Here is a 21411-nt window from a genome sequence, read left to right on the forward strand (position 1 = left end):
TGCTGTGAGAGCCCTCTCCAGCCCCACCCACCTCACAGGGTGTCTGTTGTGGGGGAGGAAGGGAAAGGAGATTGTGAGCCGCTCTGAGACTCTTCGGAGTGGAGGGCGGGATATAAATCCAATATCATCATCATCTTCTTCTTCTTCTTCTTCTTCTTCTTCTTCTTCTTCTTCTTCTTCTTCTTCTTCTTCTTCTTCTTCTTCTTCTTCTTCTTCTCTCTAACAGTAGGCACACCTCTGCTTTCCCCAAAAAATATTGGCATGAATGGAGAAGCCATTGCTCGTACGGAGCTCCATGTAGGCATTGAAAGCCCCACGTGCGCACTGGAGCCTTTGCATCTGAGTCTGTGCTTCAGTAAATTAGCATCACATCAAGAAGAAGCTTGACGTGTATTAACCAGAACAGGCTTTTGCGCTCCTTAAGTGACAATAACTTCAAATAATGTCAGGGAAAAAAAATATTTAACCCAGCTGGAAAGATCAGACTCTCAAAGTAAAGTAATTTTAGTCTCTCTACGTTGGCTTCTTAATAGATGAGAGGGTGTGAAATGCGGTGACACACATCGCATTTATACTCATAACAAAAAAAAAAAATGTACCTTCCGCTTAAAATATTCATACCTCGGTTTACTGCCTGACATGTGTAACACTTAAGAAACATAACATTCCTGAGGGCTTCGGCAACGCAATTTTAGCTTTTGTCGGGAATTACCCATTGAATAATAAAACCCCATGAATTATTGAAAGGGTTTGCATGTCAGGCAGCAGAATACAATTCCCACCTTGGTACGTGATTTTAAGTACATAACTTTATTACGACTTCAGAAAGGCGATCGTGCACCTTGCTTGTCACAGCGCAGCTCCGGGTATTATTCACCATGGCCTCTCTGGAAGACTGCTGACATCTTTTTTTTCCTTCTCCCCGCCCCCCCCCCTTCCCCTCGTACGTCTCTGAGGTCACCAGTCAAAGTCCCAGTGGAGGCCAGGTGGAAGCTTTCTTCGCCATCTGTGAATCCAGGATGAAATCTTTTTTTTGCTGCTTCTGTAAAACGCACAAGCTGCTGGTGTTGGGAACCAAAGATGCATATGAATGGCTTTGAGTGGCTTCCCCCGCCCCTTCCCATGCAAGTGCATAAACAGAAGAGGGAATGATACCCAGCGGTTGGAGACACAGTTTGGTTTAGAGGTTAAGTACGTGAACTCTTATCCAGGAGAACCGGGTTTGGTTCCCCACTCCTCCATTTGCAGCTGCTGGCATGGCCTTGGGTCAGCCATAGTGCTCCCAGAACTGTCCTTGAAAGGGCAGCTTCTGGGAGAGCTCTCTCAGCTTCTGGGAGAGCTCTCTGTTGTGGAGGAGGAAGATAAAGGAGATTGTGAGCAGCAGCCCAGGCAAGGCTCTGCCATTGCCCCTCCCCTAGGGTTGCCAATCCACAGGTGGGGGCAGGGGATACCCCGGTTTGAAAGCCCTCCCCCCACTTCAGGGTTGTCAGAAAGCAGGGGGAGGGGAGGGAAATGTCTTCTGGGAACTCTATTATTCCCTATGGAGATTTATTCCCATAGAAAATCATGGAGAATTGATCCGCGGGTATCTGGGGCTCGGGGGGGTGCTGTTTTTTGGGGTAGAGGCACCAAATTTTCAGTATAGCATATAGTGCCTCTTCCCAAATTACCCTCCAAGTTTCAAAACGATTGGACCAGGGGGTCCAATTCTATGAGCCCCAAAAGAAGGTGCCCTTATCCTTCATTATGTTCTATGGAAGGAAGAAATTGAAAAGGTGTGCCGCCCCTTTAAATGCAATGGCCAGAATTCCCTTGGAGTTCAATTATGCTTGCCACAGCCTTGATCTTGGCTCCACCCCCAGTCTCCTGGCTCCACATAGGGTTGCCAATCCCCAGGTGGGGGCAGGGGATCCCCCGGTTTGGAGGCCCTCCTCCCGCTTCAGGGTCATCAGAAAGCGGGGGGAGGGGAGGGAAATGTCTGCTGGGAACTCTTATTCCCTATGGAGATTTATTCCCATAGAAAATCATGGAGAGTTGATCCGCGGGTGTCTGGGGCTCTGGGGGGGCTGTTTTTTGGGGTAGGGGCACCAAATTTTCCATATAACATCTAGTGCCTCTCCTCAAAGTACCCCCCAAGTTTCAAAATGATTGGACCAGGGGGTCCAATTCTATGAGCCCCAAAAGAAGGTGCCCCTATCCTTCATTATTTCCTATGGAAGGAAGGCATTGAAAAGGTGTGCCGTCCCTTTAAATGGGATGGCCAGAACTCCCTTGGAGTTCAATTATGCTTGTCACAGCCTTGATCTTGACTCCACCCCTAATGTCTCCTGGCTCCACCCCCAAAGTCCCCAGATATTTCTTGAATTGGACTTGGCAACCCTCCCCCCCCCCCCCGCCCTGAATTTATGAACCTGAGTCGAGCCCGAGTACGTGCACAAGTGCAGCGGCCCAGCCAGTGAGGCTCTGCTTCCCGTCTGTACTGGAAGCCAGACATGGGAGGTGGAGCCACATTTGCAGGCACGTGACATGCTGCTTTGCAACGTATTTCAAGCAACTCAGGCACATGGGTGGGTGGGAGGGCCAAAATCGCCACCATCTCCCAGGCCTGTGCCCCAGGCAGCCGCCAAATCCTGCCTTATGGATGCACCGGGCCTGATTGTGAGCCACTCTCTCTGAGATTCAGAGTGGAGGGCGGGATATAAACCTAATATCATCTTCTTCTTGCAACAAGGCGCCAGGATGCCCACAAAACCTTTCTGGTGCCCACCAGAAGTGGGTGGGACCAGGTAGGGCTTTTGCCCAGTAAGGTTTCTGATTGACTATTGGAGATTTGATTGGCTGTGCAGATTTTTTGAAAATGTTGCTTTGACAGCAGCTGCCGCCCCGGCACAAGGATCTGCACTCTGTTCCTGAAGATGTGTTGTTAGAAATCATTTGGTGGCTGGTTCCACTTCCTGTTACAGCCATTTTGGTCAAGAGCCAGTTTGGTGAAGTGGTTAAGTGTGCAGACTTTTATTTGGGAGGACTGGGTTTGATTCCCCACTCCTGCACTTGCAGCTTCTGGAGTGACTTTGAGTGAATCATAAGTTCTCTCAGAGTTGTTCTCTCAAGAGCAGTTCATGAAATGTATTTCATTATCATGGCAACCCTACCCCACCCCCGAATTCATGAACCTGAGTCGAGCCCGAGTACGCACACAAGTGCAGCAGCCCAGCCAGTGAGGCTCTGCTTCCCATCTGTACTGGAAGCCAGACATGGGAGGTGGAGCCACATTTGCCAACCAGAGTGCAGGCACGTGACATGCTGCTTTGCAATGTATTTCAAGCAACTCAGGCACATGGGTGGACTGGATGGGCTATTGGCCTGATCTAACATGGCTTCTCTTATGTTCTTATGGAAATTTTGGTCACAAGAACCTCAGGGTTAATGTTGCTAACCTCCAGTTGGTGGCAGGATATCCCCTGGTATAATAACTGATCTCCAGGCCACACCTGGAGAAAATGGCCATTATGGGAGATGAACTCTATACCATTATACCATATGGAAGTCCCTCCCCTTCCTAAACCCAGCCCTCCTCAGGCTTCACCCCCCAAAATCTCCAGATATTTCCCAACTTGGAGCTGGCAACCCTATATGTACTAGGCCTAATACAATTTTGTCAAATTATTTCATTGTAAACCAACATACATTTTGTGTAATTCTTTGATAATCTCAAAATCCATATTTGGGGAGGGACGCATTTATATTTAAAAATAATCCAAAATATAAGGTACTATTAAATTTTATGGGGACATGTATTTATAAAAGCAGGTTGTATTCGATCTTGAACTTTATAAATTGCATGGGTTTGGACCCAAAGGTACTTTTCTGCTGATGTAATGGCACTTGTTCTAGCAGAACACTTCTGTTTGCAGAAATGGGAGATAATTTTTGCTGGTTTCTGTTTCAGGCTCCCACTTTGCCCCCCTCGCTATTCCGAGGCTCCTCAGAAGTTGGGCCACGATGAGAGAGAAAAGGTGGTAAAGCATGGACTACTTTATTCTCATTTATATGTGTGAGACAAGATGCTGGACTAATGGTACGGAGAGGAGAGGGGAAAAGAGGAGAGAAACCTCAGCAGGCTACAATGCCAGAGAGTCCACCCACCAAAACAGCCATTTTTTTTTTCCAGGGGAATTGGTCTCTGTCATCTGGAATTCAATTTTAATAGTGGCAGTTCTCCAGGACTCACCTGGAGCTTGGCAACCCAAAGCCCAAATCAGTTTCATCCCACAGCATAGCAGGTGTATGATACCTTTATGGCTGCACTGTTCTTTTGACCTGAAACAACTCCACATATCTGTTGTTCATCCCCACTGGAAGAAACATACAGAAATCCATGTATTGACCACAGATAGTTCCATGGCCATAGGCCAAGAGAGAGATACAGAGAGAGATTAAGGAAGGATGCTCTTGTAGCCTTCTTGAGAAAGTATTCCCTTATATCACTTGACAGTTTCATATTCTGAGAAACTAAATCTTTGAAAGTTGTGCTAAATTGTGTGAATACTGACAATGCCCCCAAGGATTTGTTATGATCGGTTCCAGTTTACTCTGTTTGTGTAATCTGTAGCCGGCCCTATCACAAGGTCTGACGTTAGGTATCAGCATAAATAGGTTTGCTTCTGCGTAGGTAAACCAAATTCCCCTGGTGGCAAAACAGAGCCGCTCTTCTTTCGCACTCTCAACGAAATTAAACCAATGTATCATTTACATAGATATAACATGTAACCAGAAGGGTTTTTTTTCCCAGTTGGGTAAAGCATAATGTTGTCCTAATTGAAGAACTTTTTTTTATCTCATCATAAAGAGCAATAGAACAAGAGGATTAGGGAAAACTCTTTGAAAAAAAAATATCAGAGCTCGTGTTATTGCTTCTAGATGGGCTAACAATTCAGATCTAATTGATCACAGCATTAATTATACATAATCTCGACATAGTAAGGTTGACTTGTGGGACATTTCTAATCAAATTAGAACTAATTCAAAGCAGCCTGGGATTTCAGAATGTTTTGTCTGTGGTTTAGAATCAGGAGCCAAGGGATAAGCAATGGATAGTACGCATTGATCTGAGATTGTGTGGTGTTACGGACGGCCATAAATGCCTCATTGTCTTCTGTAGTGATGGGGTTCCCATTACAAACCATAGGGACCACTCACCAAGTTCCCCAGTTCAAGACCAAGTGCCTTTGAGAGCTATTCTTATTGTCTTATTAAGAGCTTTCTCTCCCTTAATCCACTTGCAGGAGGCCATTTTGTATCCCAGATATTGCCTCAGAATTTCCAGCCTTTTACCCAGAATGCAGTGGGGATGATCGCTGATGAGAAAAAGATCTCCATCTGCAGGATCACAATTCCCAAAACAACCCTAAAGTACACAGGGGAAGACATTTCTCTTTTTTTTGCTCTAGACAGATGTGTTTTGAAGCAAATGTTGCGCTTTCAAAAATGAGTTCCCACCAGGAGTCCCAATTTCAGATTTCAGTTGGAGGAGTAAAATTAGACCAATGTATCATCTCCATGGTTCTATCATGCGATCAGAAGGGACAGGGGCTAGAACAAGATTCTCAGATGAGTTGAAAGAGCCACAATTGAATAGAGTCAAGATTAAAAGGCAAAAATGTATATTCAATGTATATTTTATGCATATTGAAATTTACCCACTCAGATGATTCAGCGCTTACTTAAAAAAAGGCTTGTGCTTTTGGTATGTGTACCAGATATATTGGCATATTAAACTGCTTATAACTAAGTGTGGTCCATATTCTCCTGATTTGATTTTTTGGATTGAAATACCAGCTTCAGTGGGGGAGAATATTTTCCCTAAATGTCACCTAGATTGTGGGAATATTTATCCTTGTTTATTATATGCACAATATATTCCTTTTTTTGAAACTCTGTTTAGGATTGTGCTGTCTTCAAGCATGCGTGAAAAACTGCTGATTGCAATGGGCTAGAATGGACCAGGGGTGGCCAAACTGTGGCTTGGGAGCTACATGTGGCTCTTTCACACATATTGTGTGGCTCTTGAAGCCCCTGCTGCCTCATTGGTTGGCTTGGAGAAGACATTTCTATCCTTAAATCACCCTTCAAGCCAAGCCAGCTGGCAGCTTGAAGAATGCATTTAAAGCTGCTTTCTTTCCACCTCTCCCTCCCCCCCCCTCCATCTTCCTTCCTTCCTCCCTTGCAGCTTTCAAATATCAGATGTTTATGTCTTGCAGCTCTCAAACATCTGACATTTATTCTATGTTGCTCTTATGTTAAGCAAGTTTGGCTACTGCTGAACTAGACGGTTTCCATACATGGAAAGTAACCCAACAAAGTAGTCCAAACTGCTCAGAAACTGCCCAGCAGCTGAGCAGAAAATCCTCTCTCTGCTTGCAAGTGGCAAGCAGAACGTGAACCGAACCACTGAGCATTCGAGCATCTATCATTTTCACCCAACATTGTGCGAGCAGTCAGGTAACTTTTCAATAGCAAGGTAGAACCAAAAATTTTCTAAGATTCTTGGGAGAACTTCCGGCTCTTTGATTTTGCGCTCACAGCTTGGATTATGGAGAGAAAGAGAACAGTCTGATAAAGGAACAAGAGAAGGCAACATCCAGCCCATGGCAACAGATTCTGATGGTTTACTTTTCCTGGTCTGCTCACAGATGGCGTTATTGAACTTTGAAGTCCAGAGTTTCCCCTTTGACCTCAACGTGCCAGAAAAATCTTTGAACACTGTGAGCAAAGCGACTCAAGCTGTATGTTTAGAAAAATAGAACACTTGAGAAACTTCATTAAAAGGTAGTTTATTGATTCTAATTAAATCTTTATTTTTTTTTTCCTAACACCATATAGCAGACACTGGTACTAGTTAGCTTTAATTTTGGCCTGACATTTACTTGCCAGCTAAGAAGTGGGAATTCGGGGTGGACAATTCATTTTTTAATTTTTGGCGAAAAATATCATTTAAATGTCAGAAAATGGCATATTTAACATTTGCAGTAATTGAGTGGCTTTAATTTAATATTAAATCTCTTAGCTTTCATCTTATTTACTCTCTCTCTACCTTGTCCTGGTTTGGCACCTTCAATAGCAATTCAACGACATCTAATTGCTTCTTTACTTGAGTAAATATAGTTTAATTCATTTACCCATCCAGTTAGCACGTCTACTGTTTAATTGATAGCAACTTGTTTCAAAGATTCTGTCCTCATCTCCGCCTCCACATCTCTCACACACATGCTCAAACTTTGTTTTGTGTACACCACAAAGCAGATCACAGCACAGTCTATGTAGATGCACTTAGGTATGGGCCTTTCTAGATCATGGCTTAGTGCATATGGTAGGGTCTCCAACCTCCAGATGAAGATCTCCCAGAATTATCTCTGATCTTCAGACTACAGTAGGATGCCCAGGTCCCATTCAAAAAATATCTGGGGACTTTGGGGGTGGAACCAGGAGACCTTGGGGGTGGAGCCAGGAGACATTGGGGTGGAGCCAGGAACAAGGTTGTGACAAGCATAATCGAACTCCAAAGGGAGTTCTGGCCACCATATTTAAAGGGACCACACACCTTTTAAGTGCCTTCCCTCCATTGGAAATAATGAAGGATAGGGGCACCTTCTTTTGAAGCTCATAGTTTTGGACTCCCTGGTCCAATCTTTTGGAAACTTGGAGGGTGTTTCAAGGAGAGGCACAAGATGTTATGCTGAAAATTTGATGCCTCTACCTAAAAAAAAACAACCCCCAGAGCCCCAGATACCCATAGATCAATTCTCCATTGTACCCCATGGGAATCAGTCTCCATTGGGAATAATGGAGTGCCAGCAGACATTCCCCCACCCTGCTTTCTGATGACCCTGAAGTGGGGGGAGGGCCTCAAAACTGGAGGATCCCCTGCCCCTACCTGGGGATTGGCAACAGAGATCAGTTCAGTTCCCCTGGAGAAAATGGCTGCTTTGGAGGGTGAACATTATGGCATTGTATCCACTGAGGTTCATCCACTCTCCAGGCTCCACCCTGAAATCTCCAGGAATTTCCCCAGCCAAACTAGGCCACATGCTCATCTCTCACACATGAGATCCCATACAGAGTACAGGGCCAGATCTAGGGGGGAACAGAGGGGTACTTGCCCCGGGCACTGCCGGGGGGGGGTGCCAAATTGGGTATGGAGTCCATTCTATTCTATGGGTCCATAACAAGGCATCATTTTTTAAATTTTGCCACCCCTCCCCCCCCCCCCAAAAAAAGTAGATCCAGTCCTGCAGGAGTAGCTAGGCCATTAGCTGAACAACAAAAATCCAGACACCCATATCTGGAGGCGATTGTGATGCAGTGATGAACATGTCACTCCAGAAGACCCAGGCTCAAATCCCCACTTAGGACTCTACAACCAAGGGCCATTTCATAGAAAAAGAGGTGCCAGAGCTCATTAGCACAACTCATTTGCATAGTTCAATTGAATATGCCACACACCCCTGACATCACCGGAAGGTGTAGCAAATCACATCAGCTCAGCATCTACCTTAAAATGCATCTCGAGTTACAATTGTCAGAATAAAACCTTACTCCCATCATACTTTTTAAATTACTTTCTCCTATACGGCCACAGTGGTATAAGGAAGATTTTCATCTGTCTGCTTTATAGAGAGCCAGTTTGGTGTGGCGGTTAAGTGTGTGGACTCTTATCTGGGAGAACCGGGTTTGGTTCCCCACTCCTCCACTTGCACCTGCTGGAATGGCCTTGGGTCAGCCATAGCTCTGGCAGAGGTTGTCCTTGAAAGGGCAGCTGCTGTGAGAATCCTCTCAGCCCCACCCACCTCACAGGGTGTCTGTTGCGGGGGAGGAAGGTAAAGGAGATTGTGAGCCTCTCTGAGATTCAAAGTGGAGGGCAGGATATAAATCCAATATCATCATCATCATGTTTGGAATATTTTCCCATTTTTTTGTGGGGGAAAATATTAGAAAGTTTGTTAGATCTTACAGTTTAGCAAAATTCTCACAGGGGGTTTGAACAGTGGAGCCCAGAAGCAAGTATTTTTTTTTTGAGGGGGGGAGGTAAGAAAGAAAGAAAAGCAGCCCCATGGCGCAGAGTGGTAAAGCTGCAGTACTACAGTCCAAGCTCTCTGCTCATGACCTGAGTTCGATCCCTGTGGAAGCTGTGTTCAGGTAGCCAGCTCAAAGTTGTCTCAGCCTTCCATCCGTCCAAGGTCGGTAAAATGAGTACCCAACTTGCTGGGGGGGGGGGGGAAGTGTAGATGACTGAGGAAGGCAATGGCAAAACCACCCTGTAAAAAGTCTGCCGTAAAAATGTTGTGATGCGATGTCACCCCAGAGTTGGAAATGACTGGTGCTTGCACAGGGAACTACTTTTACCTTTTTTATTATTACAGTTCTTGTTGAGTCTCTTGATATTGCTGAACCCTGTAGCTCATCTTCCCTCAGGCTGGCATCCTAGCTGTGAGTTTGGTCTTCTTCAGTGTGCACCACTCCAGATTTGGTGTTTTTCTAGGCAAGCAATAGGGTAGCACTGTTACAAAAGGCTTCACAAAGTTACTTGGATAAATTATTGGAGACTGTGATTAGTACCACTGTTTATAGTTTTTTTGGGGGGGAAGTGTAGATGACTGAGGAAGGCAATAGCAAACCACCCTGTAAAAATTCTGCCGTGAAAACGTTGTGATGTGACATCACCCCAGAGTCAGAAACGACTAGTGCTTGCACAGGGGACCTTTCTTTTACCTTTTTTAAAGAAAGAAAGAGCACAATACAATTTACAGGTTGCGGAGCACTATTCCTGTCCCAAATGAGGCCTGGATCAGTGTTGCCTGGAAATCCTCTTGGAGCATTTCTTTAGCCCAATACGATCAATACCCCGATCACATCCGATCACATTCCTAATGATAAGAAACTTGCCTAACCACACAAAATATATATCCTCTTTCTGAAGTTCTTTTCTACCGCAGGTGCTTTTGTTTACAGAAAATACCTGCAAGAGGTAAGTGGCTGTATTGGAGGTAGGGAATTCTTTGCTAACGAGCAGGTGACAACATCCTAAAAGGACAAAGTCATAGAGCTACTTCTGTATGCATTCTGCAAAAAGAAAAAAATGCAACTGGGAAAGAATTTCACCCCCAGATGGTTATTTAGCAGTTTAAAGGGCAGCAAACTGTCAGTTATTTAGTTAATGATTAGATTTTTGCAAGAACACCTCTGCACCGCACCTGTTTGGGGACATGTGGTGTTCTGCAATCTGAATTACGCAGGTCTGTCTGCGGTGGGAGGAGGGATGCATGATTCTGCCTTTGAGATGGGGAACTGGACTAAATAGCCTTTGGTCCTTCCCAGTTCTACAGAATAGTTTGTATGGACAAAGTTCATCTTGTGATGACTTCGGTCTCCACAAGAGGTTGATCGTGTGAACACATCATCGCAGGTTGCTCAGGCAGAACTTCCCAATAACCTACAGGGCTTTTTTTTTTTTTTTTTTTTTTTGTAGCAGGAGCTCCAGATAGTGGCTGGAGATCCCTTGGGATAATAACAGATCCCCAGGTAACAGAGATCAGTTCCCCTGGAGGAAATGGCCCATTTGGAATGCAGATTCTATGTATATTGAAGTCCCTTCCGTCCACAAACCCCACCCCCTGAGACTCCGCCCCACAAATCTCCAGGTATTTCCCAGCCCAGCACAGGCACCATTCAATATACATGCCTGTGTGACCTGACCTCAAGGGCGACAGTCCTATACGTTGTCAATAAGAACACTTGACATTTATATAATTTAATTTAATGTTTTGATTTGTACCTCGCCCTATCTCACAAGTGGGCTCAGGGCGGCTTACAACATTAAAAAGTTTACAGCAACATTAAATAAACCACATCCAAACAAAACAATATCGTAATTACAGGATTATCAGATTAGATCAAAACCGGGATATACTGCTGAGCCCGCTTCTGCAGGGTGGGCAGGATATAAATCAAATTAACTAACTAACTAACTAATTTGCAGTGTTCTGAGTCCTTCCAGAACCTTATTTTGCTGCAATCCTTATATCAACCCTATAAAGTGGGACAGTCAGGGCTTTTTTGTTGAAAAAGCCCTGCAGAAACTCCTTTGCATTTTAGGCCACACCCCCTGATGCCAAGCTAGCCAGGACTGCATTCCTGCTCAAAAAAAAAAAGGAAAGGAAAAAAGCCCTGGGGACATTATTATGATTTGACTTGTTACAGATTGGGTGCTTAGGCACAGAACAGTTTGCCTATTACTACCTAATAAGTTCGTGGCAGAAATGTAATTTAAAACCCCTGATTTAGCTTCCAGGGTCATAATACATTCTCTTAGCCACTATGCTATTTTAGTAATTGTGTATTTTTATTACACCTTTCCCCTAAAGAGTTCAGGGCTGTGTAAGTGATTCCCCCCTCCTGCGTTTCACATTCGCAATAACAACAACCCTGTGCAAGAGATTAGGCTGAGAGTGAGTGAATGGCAAGCTTTATGATAGAGCAGGGATATGAATGTGGCCCTCCCAGATACAGCTTCAACAACTTATCCACCCAGTGGCTCTCTATACTACACCAATGCAATAGAATTGAAGCATGGTGTGTACTGCCTTGTGTTGACCTGGAAAGCCTGTGTAATTTTACAAGCTGTGATGTACACAGAGTGTGTGTGCTCAGGTTGCCAGGGCGTGTGCCGCCATAAAGAAAACGTATTGGAGACTTTGTGTCCCTAAGAATTTGTTTCTAGAAATTTGGATATTGAGTATCATTTGAAGCTGAGAAATTTCCCTCATTGATAAAGGAATTGAAACGGGTGTGGCAGAAGTTGAAGACCTGTCCAGGGAATTTCATTTTGATATCATTGCACAGTGGATACAGTGATATAGATTTTTTTTCCCTTCTCATTGCATGAAGATATCCATTTGCAAGTTCCTTTGTGATCAAGTTTTATTGCAGCAGTGGTTGCTAGTTCTTCGAGAACAAGAATAATATGGACTTCCTTATGAATTTTGAATAATGAGAAGAGACTGTGATTTTGTATGGGACTTTATTGCATTGTTTATTACATAGTTATTTATCACTATAACCTGTAGGTTGTGATTGCATTGCAACCTCCAGGTGGGGCCTGGAGATCTCCTACAATTACAATTGATCTCCAGTCTACAGGTATCTGTTTACCTGGAGAGAATGTCTCCTTTGGAGGGTGGACTCTATGGCAGGGTGTCAAACATGGGACCACATGCCTAGGGACCACATGCCTAGGGATCAAACATGGGACCACAAGCCTAGGGACCACATCAGCCCCCGCAGAGGGCTTCTATCAGGCCCTTGAGAATGTGTATGTGTGTTGTTGGCTCATTATACCAGGGTTTTCCTGGGTGCAGCTGGGTTTTGCCTCTCCCTTTTCTCCTCTCTCTTTTCTCTGTATTCATGCCTTCATGATCCAGTCTTTCTCAGTAGGAAAGCAATATGAACTATTTAGATGAGGAATGATAACAAGCCTATGAGGTGGATTAGGCTGCAAGTGTGTCCAGACCAAGTTCACTTAGCACATCTCCTTTGTAGACTGGGGATTTTAACCTAGGCTTCCCACATAAGTAGACTGATACTGACCACTATATGTTGCTGTCTCTCTGTTCTTGCACTGCCACATAGGAGTTGCAGTTCTATGGTATTTTACTTTGTTGAGGTTCCTCCCCCCAAATCCCAATCAAATGTCCTCCTCAGGCTCCACCCCCAAATCTGCAAGAATTTCCCAACCCAAAGTTAGCAACCCTTTTTTGTCAAGTCACAGCTGATTGATGATGATCCCGCGGAGTTTTCAAGGCAAGGACATTTAGAGGAGGTTTGCCATTGCCTTCCTTCTTCTGCATAGCGACTCTGGACTTCCTTGGTGGTGTCCCTTCCAAATACTAATGAGGGCTGACCCTTAGGGTTGCCAAATCCAATTCAAAAAATATCTGGGGACTTTTGGGATGGAGCCAGGAGCATGGGTGTGGCAAGCACAATTGAACTCCATAGAGAGTTTAGGCCATCACATTTAAAGGGCCCGCTCTTTTTAGAAATGCCTTTCCTCCATTTGGAATAATGAAGGATGGGGCACCTTCTTTGAAGGCTCATGTAATTGGGCCCCCTGGTCCAATCTTTTTGAAACTTGGAGAGCACTTTCAGGAGAGTCAGCAGATGCTTTGCTGCAAATTTAGTGCCTCTATCTCAAAAACAGCACCTCCAGAGCTCCAGATATCCACAGATCACTTTTTCATTATACCCCATGGGAATCGATCTCCATAGGGAATAATGGAGTGCCAGCAGACATTCCCCCCTCCGCCTGGGGATTGGCAACCCTACTGACCCTGTTTTGTTCCCACAATATGACAAGATTAGGCTATCCAGGGCTATCCAGGTCAGGGAAACTCTATCTGCTGCAAATTCAGGAACAATATAACCAGGGCTTTTTTGCATATTAGGCTACACCCCCCTGATGTAGCCAATCCTCTTGGAGCTTACATTAGGCCCTGTACTAAGAGCCCTGTAAGCTCTTGGAGGATTGGCTACATCAGAGGTGTGTGGCCTAATATGCAAAGGAATTCCTGCTACAAAAAAAAGCCCTGGATTCAACAGAAAGGCAGACACCCCAAGGAGTTTTTTTTAGAGAATGCTTCCTCTTGGCTCATTCTGTTTTGCAAGAGGCCCTCAGAGTGCCTGGATGTGATGTTCCCATTTTAGCTGGTGCTGCTACCTTGGTTTTGTTTTTTGCTGAGCACTCAACTTCCATCTCCATATGTTATGGACATGAGTGTCTGCATATCGAAAGCCTTTTTAAGCAGAGTTGGCTTAATGATGCCTATTATTTCGTAAGCATATCTTGGTTTCATGTATTAATTAAACTATTCAGAGAACCTTCAGATGCACAACCTAGTGGAAGTCTTGTGGCCAGATGGAAGTACAGCAGGAAGAGATGTATGGTTTTTACTGGGATATGGATCCTGTTAGAAAATACAAGCAAAACAGGAAATACACCCAAGCCAAGGCCTTTTAAGCTGGCATTTTGCCCTGATCTGCTATCATCCATTCATAGGAAAAAAACATAACAGTAAACAAGGCAATTCTAAAACTGTCCATTCAAATAATATATTGATTACCACTTTGATCCATTTTTGGAAGATCATGAGCTCATAATGATGTAGCATTTATGCAGTCCTTCCCATGCTTGGTAGTTTTTGCAACATAATTGGAAAGACTTTAAAGTTTAGAAAAGAGACAACTAAGGGGGTACTTGATAGAGGTTTATAAAATTATTCAAGGGGTTGGAGACAGGTGACTAAGAATTTTTTCTCCCTCTCCCAAAAATACCATCAAGGACATCCGATGAAGTTACGGGCAGTGGATTCAGGATGAACAAAAACGAAATTCTGCTTTACACAGCAAGTGATTAAAATGTGGAATTCACTGTCAGAGGATGTAGTGATGGCCACAGGCATAGACATAGGGTTGCCAATCTCCAGGTGGGGGCAGGGGATCCCCCGGTTTGGAGGGCCTCCCCCTACTTCAGGGTAATCAGAAAGAGGGGGGAGGGGAGGGAAATGTCTGCTGGGTACTCATAATTCCCTATGGAGACTTATTCCCATAGAAAATAATGGAGAATTTATCCACGGGTATCTGGGGCTCTGGGGGCCCTGTTTTTTTGAGGTAGAGGCACCAAATTTTCTGTATAGTATTTGGTAGCTCTCCCCAAAATACTCCCTAAGTTTCAAAAAGATTGGATAAGGGGGTCCAATTCTATGAGCCCCCCAAAAGGTGCCCCTATCCTTCATTATTTCCTATGGAAGGAAGGCATTTAAAAGATGTGCGGTCCCTTGAAATGTGATGGCCAAAACTCCCTTTGGAGTTCAATTATGCTTGTCGCACCCTTGCTCCTGGCTCCACCCCAATGTCTCCTGGCTCCACCCCCAAAGTGAATTGGACTTGGCAACCCTACATAGACAGCTTTAAAAGGGGTTTAGACAGATTCATGGAGGATAAGTATATCAGTGGCTATAAACTGTGGGGACTGAAGGTAACCTAAATGTTCAAAGGCAGTCAGCCTCTGAATACCACTGCCAGAACAGAGCTTTTTTTGTAGCAGGAACTCCTTTGCATATTAGGCCACACACACCCAAGGTAGCCAATCCTCCAAGAGCTTACAGGGCCTACTCTCCTCCAACACCTCAGAGCCGAGGAAGGCTCAGGGACGGCACAAGCAGGGACGGGAAGGGGGCACCTGCCCGTGCCCCTGTGGGACCTGGCGCCCCAGGCTGTCACCTAGTTCACCGACTCCCACACTCCAGCCCTTCCTGGATTGGCCAGAAAGATCTCATCAGATCTCAGAAGCTAAGCAGGGTAGGCCCTGGTTAGTGCTTGGATGGGAGACCCCCATGAAGACCAGGGTAGCTATGCAGAGCAGGCAACAGCAAAAAAAACCTCTGTTCAACTCTTGGCTTGAAAACCCTATGGGGTGGCTATAAGTTGGCTGTGACATGACAGCACGTTCGACCACAACCAAGCTGGCAAACCGAATCCATGCATGCATTTCTAAATAATAAGATGTAAATACAAAAACATTTCTGATCACCTACCTGCGTGTAAGCTTTAAGCAGCACACACATGTTCCTGGGAAACTTTCTGTGTTGCTTGTATTCATTACAGCATATAAACTGGCTCAGATTTCTTTTGTAGGCCTCATTCGTTCAAAGAAATTTCGCTCTTCCCAACAGATGTTTCTAAATGCTTGCATTTATTTTTATGAAGGTTTTACAAGAGCCAATTTGATTTTATAAGTCTATTTCTTTCTCCCTTTCTTTCTTGAGAAAAGAAGAAGATGGGAAGATCTATTTCTGTCTCCCCGGTCTGGAGTTCCGGTTTAAATTTTACTTATTGCTTTTAACACAGTGGAATTTTATGCATACAACGGTTTTACAGACAAGGCTGCTATTCACAAATCACCACATCTCATACTGCAACACATGCAAAATCCTAAAGCAGCCAGGGCTCAAGCTGATAGATTTACTGGTCACGGGATGCAAGAGGAGAAAACAGTTTCATGAGGTTAGAGCAGAAGGATATTAGTTTCAGGGGAGGTGACTGCTTACGAAGCAGATCTGTTTTGAAGAGAGACATTCGGACAGCAAACAACTACAATTAAGATCTCCTGGTCTTCTTAAAACACTATTCTTGACATTCTATCAGAGTGTGCAACAATGCTTATTTTGCAGAGCTGTGACACCCCACCATTTTGGCACCAGGGCCACCATTGTCCTTCTGTCATTGAGATCTTCTGCTCCCAGCTTGCCACCTTGCAGCACCAAAGGAGGAATGGCATGGAAAATACTGTGGTCACCAAGCAACCACAAGGCATGTTTAAATTGACCTTTAAAGCCCTATATGGCCGAGGTCCTGCCTATCTATGGGTCCGCCTTTCCCCATATGTTCCCCAGAGAGCACTGCATTCGGGAACTCAAAATCTGCTGACCATCCCCGGACCAAGGGAGGCCAGACTAAGCTCTACACAGGCCAGGGCCTTCTCAGTGGCAGCACCAATGCTGTGGAATACTCTCCCTGAGGCCATAAGAGCCCTGCGGGATCTCTCCAAATTCCGCAGGGCTTGTAAAACTGAATTTTTCCAACAGGCCTATGATAACGAGTGGGACTAGGCTGCCACTTCTATGCTGCTAAGCAACACCATCAGAAGGACCACCAACAGATAAACAGAAGACCTATAATATAATCTGATCCCCCCTGTGTTTAAGATTTTGTAAAGCACCATATATCTAGTTTTTTTTAATTGTTAATTGTTCATGTTTTATCATTTCAAATTTGTAACTGAAATTGTTGGTTTTACTATGACTGCTAGCCGCCCTGAGTCCACTCCTGGAGTGGGCGGGATATAATTCTATAATCTAAATAAATACTGGCTCATGAACTAAAGTTCATCTAGAATTCTGGCCAGTTCATGGTTCGAGAAGCTAAGTTCACAAAGCAATGTTTGTCAACTGAAGAACTGTCACGAACTTCCACAAATTTTGATGCAGTTCATGGTGGTTCTTGAAGAGCATACCTCTGCTTTCTGCTCTTCATGAAAATCAGCTGAGCAGCAAAAGCTCTGAGCTGTTTAAATTTTTCATGGGGCCCAAAAAGCAGGGGTTTAAAGTTTAAATGGCACAAAAACTGACATGAACCAGTTCAGTTCACAAAGCAGCATATTGGTTCATAGTTCAGTTTGTGTGCCATTTAAACTTTAAACCCCTGCTTTCTGGTCCCCATGAAAAGTTTAAACAGCGCAATGCAGTTCATGACCATCCCTATTTGCATAGCCATTTCTGGGTTAGCTCAGAATTGGTCCTGAATGGAAGATGGTTCTAGAGTTTTTCACACATTTGGTGAAATGGCACCTACTGTCTTTACTTCTGACATCAACAGCCAATGTGGCATAGTGGTTCAGGTGTCAGACTTTGAGCTGGGAGACCTAGTTTCTAATTCTGACAAAGAAAGCTTGCTGGATTACTGTAGGCCAGTCACACACTCTCAGCCCTGAGGGACAAGGGAATGAAATATAATTATCCAGTTAAGAATGTCAATGATGGCTGACAGTTAACAGTTAGAGAGAAAAGCAGACTGCCAGAGGGACAAGAAGGATCCTGAGTTAGGGAACTGGAATGCATAGCCCATACCTATCAAGACTGAGGGAAATAGCTCCTAGTGAAGAGGAGTAATCCTATCAATTCTGAGGGAAATATCTCCTAGAAGATAGGGGTAATCCCTAGTCAGTAAATAAAGAAGGAAATTGGAATTTGTGTGAATGTTACTGTGAGAGCAATGCTGGTTTACATAAGCAGAGACTGTCCAAGAAATCTTTCTCCTCAAATTTTAAAGACTTGTCCAAATAACAGAAACAGTTACTTGTTTGTGACAAAGTATCTGGTGTTTATTCTTATACAAAGTTACCTCATTCCTGTTGCTTGTTCACCTCATAAGTCCTCAGTCTGATTCCTACCTGTCCATTTTCTCAAAGTGATATAAAACAGATTGCTAGTTTTGATGTACCATCAGCCTCTCATGTGCCATTATAAAATAAGGACAAAAGAAGGATTTGTGCCTCTCCCCTCAGTTCCCTAGGCTGGATCAGCATTTACCAATATGCATTGAAATGACTGGGTGGGACAGCCAGAGAAAAAGAAAGAAGAAAGAAAAGGGGCTGCTCAGCCAAGAACAAGAAACCCTGTGGGGGTGGGTGAAATCACCATACCATTATTGCAAGTCCTGTCCTGTGCTGCCAAACAGGAACAGTTCCCCGCCCTCCTCTAAGTAACAGTCTTTCAAAGGCTTAAAGTTTCTGGGCTCTTTACCAAAACGTATATACCTAATAGATTTACTGGAGCAAAGGGAAAAAATAAGAGACCCAGCAAACCTAACTGTAAAATTACCTGCCATACTAGATGTAAGTGTTGCAGTGGTTTAAGGCATGGCAAAATACTTTACCATTTTACAGTTTACCAGGACCTCTGAAAAAGTGACACCACAGATAGCTCTGCACCGAGGGAAAATTAATTATGCCTCAGCCATCCTTAGGAGAAGTTCATTCATCCTTTTACAAAACTTATTCAGTTCTGGGGCTCCAAAACTTTGCTATTTGACTTCTTGGCATGTCTGCTAATCTACAGAAGTAGAAGGAGCAAAGTTTCTTCCTGCCTGAGAATTGCTATAATAAATATATCGTCCTTTCTTCTAGCTGCCGAACAATAAGATGAGATCTCTTTTTTCCCCCTTGAGTTTCCCAACCTTGATCAACTTACAACGCCTTCCGTACTGCACTTGATTTAGCTCTGCTAGACTAAGCACATTATTAATTGGTTCCTTTTTATTTACAATACTATTGCTTGAAATATATACTACGCTCTGTAATTGAATTTTTGGAATGCAGTAATTAAAAAAGTCAAAAGAGCAATAAACAGAAGCGTTAGTAAATAATTGCATCTGAGAATGAGCATAAATCATCCAGATTAAATGATTTTATATCATATTTGAACTCTTTTAATTTTAATTTATGACTTCCAGACTATTTACAGCCATTGCTGACTACGTTTTCCCTAGTGCGCTTTGATTCTATAGGGTGGGTAAAAGGGTGGTTAAGAATTTATGGACTTTTTAAAACCCTCTTGAATTTTTACCGAATGGGGGGGCAGTATAGAAAAGAGCATAAGAACATAAGAGAAGCCATGTTGGATCAGGCCAATGGCCCATCCAGTTCAACACTCTGTGTCGCACAGTGGCCAATAAACCCAAGTGCCATCAAGAGGTCCACCTGTGAGGCTAAAAGCCCTCCCACTGTGCCCCTCCAAGCACAAGAATACAAAGCATCACTGCCTCAGACAGAGAGTTCCAACAATAAACTGTAGCTAATAACCACTGATGGACCTCTGCTCCATATGCTTATCCATTCCTCTCTTGAAGCTGTCTATGCTTGTAGCCACCACGACCTCCTGTGACAGTGAATTCCACATGTTAATCACCCTTTGGGTGAAGTACTTCCTTTTATCCCTTCTAACCCGACTGCTCAGCAATTTCATTGAGTGCCCATGAGTTCTTGTATTGTGAGAAAGGGAGAAAAGGACTTCTTTCTCTACCTTCTCAATTCTGCCTGAGAACTGCTATAAGAAGAATCAAAGACCAATGAATGGTTCTCCTTCTTTGGAGGTTTTTAAACAGAGGCTGGATGGCCATCTGACAGCAACATGGATCCTGTGAATTTGGGGGGAGGCAGTATTTGTGAATGCCCTGCATTGTGCAGGGAGTTGGACTAGATGACCCTGGAGGTTCCCTCCAATTCTTTGTTTCTATGAGTGCTTCCTGCTATTTTAGATGATGACCAGCACTTTTTTTTGTAGAAAAAGCCCAGCAAGAACATATTTGCATATTAGACCACACCCCCTGGTATCAGGGGGAGGGATGGTGGCTCAGTGGTAGAGCATCTGCTTGGGAAGCAGAAGGTCCCAGGTTCAATCCCTGGCATCTCCAAAAAAGGGTCCAGGCAAATAGGTGTGAAAAACCTCAGCTTGAGACCCTGGAGAGCCGCTGCCAGTCTGAGAAGACAATACTGACTTTGATGGACCATAGGTCTGATTCAGTATAAGGCAGCTTCATATGTTCATATATATTCAATACAGAAAAAATTTCAATTTTAAGGGGAGGGACGGTGGCTCAGTGGCAGAGCATCTGCTTGGGAAGCAGAAGGTCCCAGGTTCAATTCCTGGCATCTCCAAAAAAGGGTCCAGGCAAATAGGTGTGAAAAACCTCAGCCTGAGACCCTGGAGATCCGCTGCCAGTCTGAGAAGACAATACTGACTTTGATGGACCAAGCGTCTGATTCAGTATAAGGCAGCTTCATATGCTCATATGTTCATGTTCAGGATTGTTTCATGCAGGGTGTTTTTGTAGAAAAAGTTCAGCAGGAACTCATTTGGATATTAGGCCACACCCCTGATGGCAAGTCAGCTGGAACTGTGTTCCTGTGCGTTCCTGCTCAAAAAAAGGCCTGGCAATGGCCCATTCTGTGATTGGCTTCAAGCTGGGCTGGACGAAGGAAGCAACCATAGCCTCCATGTTTATGCTGTGCATGCCATCTGATTCTGTGATGCCTGTCTCAAGGCACCATCATTACAGGCAGGGGTGGAATTCTAGCAAGAGCTCTTTTGCATATTAGGCCACACACCCCTGATGCAGCCAATCCTCCAAGAGCTTACAAAAAAGACCCTCATAAACTACATCAGGGTGTGTGGGCCGAGTATGCAAAGGAGTTCCTGCTAGAATTTCACCCCTGATTACAGGAACTGGAATGGCTACACATGATCACTTGTGTAGAGTAGCCTTCTGCAGATGTTGTACTGGCCCTTCATTTATGCAGAACGGGATCTCATCAGTCACCCATTTTGAGAGTATACAACCACAGTGGTTGTATTGTATGAATGCAGAACATGCTGATTCCCCATGCAGCTACATAATGGACAACTCTGGTTTGCATGAACAGAAGTTTGTGTTCAAATAGAAGTTGCATGCTACTGTCATGTGAAACCTATTCAAATGACACACTGGTTGTGAAAGTTGCAAAATGTGTGACTAGTAGGCTCCCACTGCTTGTGAATGGAATGCCAGTATAACCCCCACAGAGGGCTCGTCACTGTTCCCTTTAGTGAGGATACATTCAGCCATCTTCCAAGAAGCTTCTTCCAGCCTATAGAGATTTTTCCTCCAATTTAAGTGGCTCTTAAATTGTGGTCCCTTTAAATGAAGTTTGCTGGGCCCAGAAACCACGAACCAAACCGGTTAATCAGAGAGCAAATCAATTTGATT

The sequence above is a fragment of the Heteronotia binoei genome, chromosome 4 (genome assembly GCF_032191835.1).
Source record: "Heteronotia binoei isolate CCM8104 ecotype False Entrance Well chromosome 4, APGP_CSIRO_Hbin_v1, whole genome shotgun sequence".
NCBI classification, from domain to species: Eukaryota; Metazoa; Chordata; class Lepidosauria; order Squamata; family Gekkonidae; genus Heteronotia; species Heteronotia binoei.